This window comes from Ixodes scapularis, unplaced genomic scaffold, assembly GCF_016920785.2.
Source record: "Ixodes scapularis isolate PalLabHiFi unplaced genomic scaffold, ASM1692078v2 PGA_scaffold13__105_contigs__length_92229423, whole genome shotgun sequence".
Taxonomy (NCBI): domain Eukaryota; kingdom Metazoa; phylum Arthropoda; class Arachnida; order Ixodida; family Ixodidae; genus Ixodes; species Ixodes scapularis.
This window is the reverse complement of record NW_024609839.1, coordinates 88,785,168-88,794,082: the sequence shown is the minus strand read 5'-3', so window position 1 is coordinate 88,794,082 and position 8,915 is coordinate 88,785,168.

Below are 8,915 nucleotides of genomic sequence, written 5' to 3'. Positions count from 1 at the left end.
AAGCTCAAATCATGGCGTATTCATTGCTGGTGATTGCTTTAGTCGGTGAAAGCAAACACAAAGAGAACGAGCCACGTGACGAGGCCCTTTTGGAGCCGCTTCATTGGCTGCTTGGGTTCGTAGCCTTGGCTGCGCTCGGACCAAGTGGAACGCGCAGTAGAAGGAGCAGAAGCAGCTCCCGTTTTTCGCATCGCGATTGTCCGCGGCCACAAACATGTAATTTAATGCAATTCGTTACGTCTTTCATTTGTGAACGAAAAATTGAGCAATTTTCTTACGAGTCGATAAATGTTTTTTTTTTTTTTTTTTTTTTTTTATAAAAGAAGACTGGAGGAAATATGTTCATTCCTCTAGACTCGATTATACACACGCTTTTCTTAGAACCTCCAAACTAAAAAAGGGCCTGGCATTCTCCAGGGGCCCTAAACTTGTCAAACACAAAGTTGGAGCCTAAAGTTCGCGGAGAGCGGCGATTGGGGGCTGGCAACAGAATTGCGAAGTCAAAATGCGAAGTCATCGTCCAATCCCTGCACTCCGTAAAATTCGGTCCCAACTTTGTGTTTGACGAGTTTAGAGTCATGATTTAAGACAACCCTGAGACAGGGGAAACAAGAAGGACCAACACGATGATATGATACTTCGTCTTGTTTGTCCTTCATGTCTTCACTGTCTCAGGGTTGCATTAATTGTCATGAACGTAAACCAGCTCGCCTGCGCCTTATCACTCGTTTGAGTTTAGAGACCATGGTGTTCAAAACCTTTCTTCATGTTGTTGCACTTCGCGAGTCTGTTGTTTGCACTTCGCGCAACCATAGATTCGCGATCGCTGGCTAGACAAGATACGTAACCTTAAACGCCCCAAAAATAACGAGAATATCCTTGAAAATATGACTCGTCAAGATAAGGCGCTCTTGTGGGCTCCCAAACAATGGGCATGTGAACATAATTCTCAGTATGTTTGGCATTGAAATGGTAACATCTTTGTCAGGAAGAAGACAGGTGACACTGCCAAAACAATAAAGAGCGAGCACGACTTGTCAAACATGAGCTGAGCAACTGGTGTGTAAGATCGTAGGCAGGGAAGTTTTATAAGGTCTGGAATAATAAATTATGACCTCAATAATCGGCTTCCGATTTTTATGTGTGGCGAAATTAATAACATAAACAAAAAAGTTCCAATTACTTCTACGCAGGTCCGGTGTGCTACGTCAGATAGCTTGGAGAGGTTCGCGGAATGTGTAGCAAATACAAATTGGGATGATATTTTCTCAAAAAGCGATCCCGGTGAGGTGTACTATTTATTTTTTGAGCGGTTTAAAAACTTTTATAAGTGTAATTTTCCTTACAAACTAGTTAAAGTGGGGAAATGCATTCGGAAACCATGGATCTACTTGAAGTAAAAATTGCTATAAAAAAAGCTCACGAAAACTAGAGATCCCAATGACCTTCAGACTTTTAAATCGTACCCCAATCAACTGACAAACGCCCTAAAAAAACAAAAACAACAACGACAAGGGAGCGTTATCATCATGATTCCTTTAGAAACTCTTAGTCAGTCTGACCTTATGTGAAATAACTTAAATTCAGTTATTGAGGGCAAAACTTCGCATCGTGTAGAATGCAGCATTTCTGCAAGGAAGAAATTAACGGGCGTGTCGTTGGCAAACGCATTTAATGAAAGGTTTGTAAGTTTGCGTCAAATTAAGTGTAGAGACGCCGCATGTGATAATATATCCTAAAACTAGGGATTCAATTTTTTTATTGCCAGTTACTGATGCAGAGATGTCCACTGTCTTTATGGAATTAAAAAAAAAAAATAGCCATAGATGTGATGCCGATGCTGTGCGGATTCAGCCGGTGACGTATGTTTTACTGCTGATCACTCCCTTCCTTACTTACATTTTTAATTTATGTTTTTCAATTCGGGTGTTTGCGCAACTTATACGAAAAGCTAGAGTGTCTGTACTTTCTAGAAAGGGGCACAAGACCGACATAAATAATTATAGACCTATCCCCATCTTGGCGGTTTTTTCTAAGGACTTAGAAAAACTTATACACATTTGTCTGTTTAATGTTTTTAATAAGTGTCGTGTAATGGTAATTAATAATGATCAATTTGGGTTCATGAAGCATCGTTCGACAGTTATTGCATTACTAGATCCAAAATAATTTATTTTAGATAGTTTTGAGGCGAACCACATGGCATTAGCCGTATTTATTGATTCTACGAAAGCATTTAATTATTTATACTATAATCCATTGCTAAACTTTTTTTTTTGTCCTTATGGAATTCGGGGTTAACCACTTAAATTTCTTCTGTCATTTGAGTAATTGTAAGCAGTTTGTCTATTTAAATGGCTTTCATATAAAACAGTGTTTTCTCCGGTGGTCCTCAGGGGAGTATTTAGGGACATTTGCTATTTAAAATCTTTGTTAGCAATATTGTTAACATAGATTCTCTTGTTAAATTTGTTATATATGCAGATGGGACAGCCGTTTTATTTTCATTTAAGACTAGTGTTGAACTTATCAACTGCGCAAATGATACTTCAACAGGGCTGAAAAATTTGACATCAGTCCGCACACTTAAAATTAATAGTAATAAACCAAAGCAATTCTTTTTTTAACAAAAAATAGCAGTGTTTTATGACGAGAAGTATCGTAATAAAATTTTATAGAGATTGGGGAGAATTTTAAAAGTCTCGGCGTTATTTTTAACCAGCATTTTTCTTGGGACGACCACGTAAGGGATATATTTCCTAGATTGTTCAGGGTTATTGGATTAATCTCATGAAACCGTATTATTTTACCAAAGAACGTTAAACTACTTATATATCAAACTCTATATATATCTCACTTAATACTGCCACCTGGTTGGGGAACAACCTTTGGTTAAAATCTATAAAAATACATCTATTACAAAATAAATTTGTTCGCCTTATTGCGAATGTTTCTTATATTTCAAGCACCCAGGGTTTGTTTAAAAAAAATATAGTTTATTCCAAAGTCAAATTGGACGTTTAGTGTTTATACAGTGTAAGGTTGGTCTGCCAGGATGAGGCGACACTGGTTTACACTGTAGATGAGCAATTTGGCCAGTGCAGTACGACTGCTAACCTGGGGTCTTTAACGTGCTCACGCAGTAGTGATACACGACCGCACGCCGGTACGATGCTCATCCAGATCGAAACGGGCAGGGGTGGGGCACGAACATAGTTTATTCCCTGTTTTCGATATGTATATGTATCAACTGATGGTCCGCTTTAAGGTAGAAAAAAAAAGAAACCTGGATATTTTGGCCAAACTTTCTAAACGAAGGGGACATGTTACCTCTTATCCAACTCGTTCGGCGGCACCTTGGGCTGTGCCTCTTTGGCATAACAACTATTCCCTGCAGTCTCTAAAGTATATGCTACCTGCTTTGGTCAATTTCCTCTTAAACAAAAATGCTGATTTAATGTCTGTCAGAATGCAAGATTTTATTTCTTATATGAATGGAATATATTGTTTTTCTGTGATAGGTTGTAATCTAGTTTTTGTATACAGTGTTGACTTTTTTTGTTGCTTTGTATTTTACTTGGTTATATGGAACTGTACGGGAGCAGAGGGCTCCGTCAAGCGGTTAAGCAGATTTTCCCCTTGTTTCTTCCATTCCTGTATTCAATGGGAAAAAACATTATTAATTTTAATTCACCACCATAGCCTCTAGAATATGTTTTTGCCGGTTTGCGTTTGATGTTGGTCGCGCATTGTTCTTCAGCTTGGGGATGACGTTGTCAAAGAGGGTGTGATAGCAACGGCGTAGGCGTTTGAAAAAGAATACGTGTCTTTGCACTCTTGCCTCTTGAGCACATTCCGAGCCTCACGTGTCTGAAATTGGCAGGTCGTTCGGGGCGAACAATACCACTCACAGGGAACGAACATGAAAAGGAGCACACGTGTAACACGACTTTTGTTTGGGCTAGTTGGCACACGTGGCACGCCTTGAAAAAATTCGAAAACACCGATCTCACTAAGCGTTCCACGCATGCGTGACGCCGCCATTACTGTAGCTCATGGGACGCAGGAGCCAGTTCTCGACACAGCTTGTGCCGTCTAGTGCTCTACTCGCACAGACCATTAGTGGGGTTATTGCGCGTGCGGAAATTCAGCACGCAAACGTTTTGTGTAAGAAGAAGCTTCTTGCACAAAGATGAATTAAAAAAAATCGAGCAAAATCGACAACCATGCATTTCTTCTGTCTGTCATTTACCGGATGTTCGTCGTCTCCACACGTGTTCCCGAGCCTGCTATCAGTCGGTCGCAGCTAAGAAATTTTACTAAAAGTAAGATTTGGTAGTGTAAGCTGTTAAGCGTCGGTGGCGTAAGCCCCGGTCGCATAAGCGGCGGTCGTCCTCAACGCCGTCCTCGACGTCGCCCCAAAAGTTTTCCTTGATATTGTCCTATAGATCGTCGTAGATGTTGTGTTAGAGGTCGTCTTTGACGTCGTCTTTCAGGAAGTCGTCCCTGACGTCGTTCTTAAGGTCGTCCTAGAGATCGTGCTAGAGGTGGCTCTAGACGCCGTTCGTGACGTCTGCGAGGACGTTATTTTGGACGCCGTCCTGGATGTCGTCCTATCGACTTTGTCCTTGAGGTCGTCCCTGAAGATGTCCTACGCGCCGTCATCGAAGTCATCCTCGACGTCAAAAGTTTTTGGTTTCACCAAAGATGTTCCTGAAACGCTACAGCATTTTATAGCGTTTGGTCGAATGAACTAACCTGCAACAATTTTCCCCTATTAATGTTCTGAACAGTTCCAACCAACTTTGGGCTGCCCACGTGTTCTCTCGTCGAGAACATTCTTGAACGTACCGTGTGTGTAAGAGCAGCGGTAGCGCGCTGCTTCGGGGCAGTCGCGCTTCCTCCGCAAGACGTGCGCTCTATCATTCTCTCTAAAGGGTCACTCCAGTATATTTCCTCAATTTTAGGGTTACGAATGTTTCTAGTGAAAAAAGTGTCCCTGTATTAAAAAGTATAATTGCTTTAGTTGCCACCTTTAGTGTTGTAGATATTTTATCTGAACGTTTTGTTTTAGGGGTTTACGGCGAATTCGAAACTTTCGGATTGAACACTATGGCAGCCCGTGTGACCAGCTGCATGGCCATCGTGTGACGTAAAGTTCGTACCGCGGCACCGCAAAACATACGACTGGCTTAGTCGCAAGAGCAGTTCCGACCAGTCAAGTAAAACGCCGTGACTGCTTTACTGCTTTGCTTCGTAGATATCAAACCTATGCAGCATAGGTTAAAACATATTCATGAAGTGGCCGTCGGAAAAGCGAGCTTGCCACGATCAACTCAGGATCCTAACCAGCCCCCGCGTATGTTTTGAGAACAACTACAATCTTGGTGGTGTGCAATGCGCGTTGCATAAGCGTTGTGGAAGCTAATCGTAAGCTCGTGCTGAGCAGGAACAGACTAAATTATGGCGCCATTGAAAGCTACCTTCGGCACCACGACGCGCTTAAGCGATCAGAAAACCAACAATCTTCGTGCGGGATCGCTGAGGCGCACTTACAAACCCGCTGTTACGACTGAAAACCCAGCAAAACAACATGGCGGAAGAAGTGGCAGCACGAACAAGTAACCTACTTGAGTACGAACATGACATCGTGGCACAAGTTTGTTTCCCAAACAGCCAGCTTGCTGAGATGCTGATGGCAGCGTGTTTAATGGCGGCTTTAAAATATATCGCGGTTTCCATTTGTACAATATCTTGGCAGTGCTCCTATTTATCCTCCATAAATCTATGTCAGTCACTTATTTTGCTTTGACTTTTGACCGGAATCATCTTTAGGTGTTAGGCACAAGTTCGCCGCAATAAAGTTTTATTTTGAGTTTTACATGCATCTTTTGATTTCATTTGTGAAAGTCTAACCTAAGGCACCTTAGGTCTTAGTTTATACTTTTTTATGACAATGACAAGAATGGGCCATGTGCGAAATCTCAAGTAGCATTGAAATGCATCTTTGAAAACATTGATATTAGGTGCGTCGGCGTCCGACGAGTGAAGTGGAGAGAAGAGTAGCCACTTATACGTCTATCCAATAATCATTCCAACCAGAACTCGACAGCTCGACATTTTGACGTCCCCCCCCCCCCCCCCCGCGCTGCTCTCTTCTTCTCCTCTCCCTCAGTTTCTAGACGCAATCATTTCCTTGTATTTTCCTTGTGACCGCGCTTATGTTGCCCTCGGGTGCAACAAATAATATAATCACCGTAAAGGAAAAGACATTGAGGCGCACCATCTTCAACACACGTACGGCACAACAACTTGTATGATTCAACAGTGTAATTTTGAGCCTTCAATATGACAATCGCGTGCTCGCTGCACATGTAGCGGCGTTTCGTTCGCTTTATGAAACAGATTCGTGAATGCCGCCAGGAGAAAATATGCGGCAGCGCATATACACGACAAACGTCCCACGTGACGTACGGTTTCTCGAAAGCCCCAGATTTCCAGAGCTCAAGTAAATGCTTTTCCTTCAGTGCTCAAAACAAGCCCGAGCCAGTCAAAACCTCACATAATTGGGGATATGCGATAGGCTTCAAAGCTGCTGTGTGTTTCCGTTCTTCGTTACTTAGTAAGAAGTGGCGACCTGCCAGTGGTTTTGACACGGCAACTTGGTGTTTTCCGATGCCAATGCCGCCAAGGCTCCAAGGGCTATCTTAGTTTTTCTCAAAAGTACAGTAATGACTAGGCGGCTTTGAACACCATTCTTCCGAGAGCGTCGAAAACTGAAATTCGAACTATTGTATCATGATGCTGCACTTTTCGTCATCGATATCCTTCAAGTTTTATTTTTGTCCCCCGCCCCCCCATCCCTTTCTTTCTCTCGTTTAAATTCCTGTCCCCTACCCCAATAAAAAGTTGACCGCTAGGACAACTGGTCCAACCAAGCGTCTCCATCTTTTCATCATCTGTCTTTCATTCACTCAATCACTAAGTATTTTATTTTTTCTATGACATTAAAAAAAAAAAAAAGAACCCGAGTGTTTCCGCACTTGCTGCTTATTTTGAACCATACACATTTGGATTTATTAGTTGCTGTTGTTGTACACTACATCTGAGGCTCTACCATCCTACGTTATCATCAGTGATCTGCTTTCTCAGTCAAAAATAAATAAGCCGGGCCCTAAAACGTGCAGCTCGTACTGCAGGAGCACCAGACAAGTATCGAATTTTGTTAAGGCGTTCGATAAAATTCGTGGAAGGATTAGGGCTCAGTCAAACAGCTGTAAATGAATTTTCTCCTTGGGAAGAAGTATGCATGTTTCTTCGGGTTGTTGGCGATTTTGCTTTCTCGCAACTGTAAGTAAGTAACAAATAAAAAAATTAAGGCGATGAGGCTGCAGCAAATAAAGCTGCTATTCTCGAGCAGCTTTGTTCTAGGTATGTTCTAGGTGTCGTAAATCTTGAAAGTAAACATATTCGACAGATATCTGCCTGGTAGGCTGATATCTCACGAAGAATGCAACCGGAACTCATAGACAAACAACAATAGTGGTTTCTGCACAAAAATTTTTGTGTTGTCGACCTCATCAATGTTTAGCGTTTTAATACAACTGCATTGCTGTTATTTTTCTTGATGTGACCGTGCACACGCCAGCGAACTTGGATGTTTGTATTCGGCATACACACCCCCATGCTTTGTCATGCTGCTTGAACAGTCTTTATTGAACTAAGAGGATACTTACATGGTAAATGAAGTTAGCTTTATTTTTCTGGTTGCTAGATTGTGTTTGTTTTTTCATAGGGCCCGCGAGATTATGAGCTCGTGTTGACGAAGTTTCTCTCTAAACGATTGAGCTGGTTAGGGGCAAAAATTAGCGCGGTGAGAAGATTCAAGATTATTTGACCCGTTGGACCGAACACATGATGCGTGGCAAGCGATGACTGGCGAGACAACAAGGAATAACGAAAATAAAAAAAAAAGACTATTGTCGCAGGCACCGATGTTGTCAAAACAGAATTGAGCTCTAGTGCGAGACTGACTTGTACGGCGTGGTGAAAATTGCAATATTCGGAAGTGTGTGCTTGAGAGGATTTTGTTTCCAGAAAAGAAGCGAAACAGAAATATTGTATCCTTCTTGTCCACTTTATATGAACACCAAATAAACTGCCGTGTGACGGCCCATCGCTGTAGGGTGTTATCGGGTAGCAGACCACAAACCAATATAAACTTTCACTATACGTCTAAAAAAAAAAAAATGCTGTTACAGTTTTTAGTGTGGGAAGCTGACGTCCGTTCGCTTCAGATTTTTACAGCAGATATCTTTTTATCAGGGTGTCATGTTGTTGGCGTCGTTCCAATATATACCCCGCACCGCCACCAAAAATATCACAATGGATGAGGAAAATAAGGGATCGTTTATTAAAGTGAACGTGTGTCAATACAGAAGAAAGATAACTAGCGTCGCAAGCGTTGGTGTCGGCGAAACAGAGGTTTCAAGCGCTGTTACGAGACTGACTTCTACGGGGGGAGGGGGGGGGGGCGTGTCGTGAGGTGGGGGAGAGCAGGGTTAGCCTTGCCGAAAGTGCAAGCGTTGTTCCCACCTGGGCGCGGAGAGGGGAAAAATTATGAGGTTTCGGTGAAGGGAAGGGGCCAAAGAAGCCAGTAGCATTCATGTTTCAGTCAGCGAGACGGCGAGCCAGGGCCGGACTGACGGGACTTGGCGGAAGAACAAGAGGGAACGTCATGGATGCTTCGCGAGGCCGGTCTTTGGTAGGAAACGCAGTAGGAGGGTCTGTATAATCGGTCTTCTATGTCTGGGACCTTCAGGGTAAACCACGTCCGATGCTGCGGTTAGTCATGTCTGCTGTGAGGAAAGGGTGGAAAGAAACATCATCGTTTAGAGAGGGTCGTCGTCAGTCGA